Source organism: Octopus bimaculoides, chromosome 17 (genome assembly GCF_001194135.2).
Source record: "Octopus bimaculoides isolate UCB-OBI-ISO-001 chromosome 17, ASM119413v2, whole genome shotgun sequence".
NCBI lineage: Eukaryota > Metazoa > Mollusca > Cephalopoda > Octopoda > Octopodidae > Octopus > Octopus bimaculoides.
Window position 1 is genome coordinate 44,191,670 of NC_068997.1, and position 499 is coordinate 44,192,168.

The 499-nt window shown below is 39.3% G+C and overlaps 1 protein-coding gene across 1 annotated transcript in view; it reads left to right on the forward strand.

Moving 5' to 3' along the window:
- The window catches only part of LOC106878381 (WD repeat, SAM and U-box domain-containing protein 1), a 36,106-nt gene that overhangs the window by 12,126 nt on the left and 23,481 nt on the right, over positions 1–499 (forward strand). The window lies entirely within an intron of this gene.

Genomic DNA, 499 nt, shown 5'->3' on the forward strand with positions numbered 1-499 from the left:
ACATATACATATATACAACGGGCTTCTTTCAGTTTCCGTCTACCAAATCTACTCACAAGGCTTTGGTCAGCCCGAGGCTATAGTAGAAGACACTTGCCCAAGGTGCTACGCAGTGGGACTGAACCCGGAACCTTGTGGTTGGTAAGCAAGCTACTTACCACACAGCCACTCCTACGTCTATACATAACATTTAAAACATTGTTCGTTTGGAGAGCATCACTGCAGTTTTATCTTTCTTTCCTTTATTTGTTTCAGTCGTTAGACTGCGGCCATGCTGGGGCACCACCTTGAATAGTTTTTTTTAGTCAAATCTATCGACCCCACTACTTATTTTTTTTTAAGCCTGGTAATTATTCTATCAGTCTCTTTTGCTGAGCTGCTAAATTACGTGGATGTAAGCACAACCACACTGGTTGTCAAGCAGTGGTAGGGGACAAACACAGACACAAATACATACATGCATATATATATATATATATATATATATATATATATATAT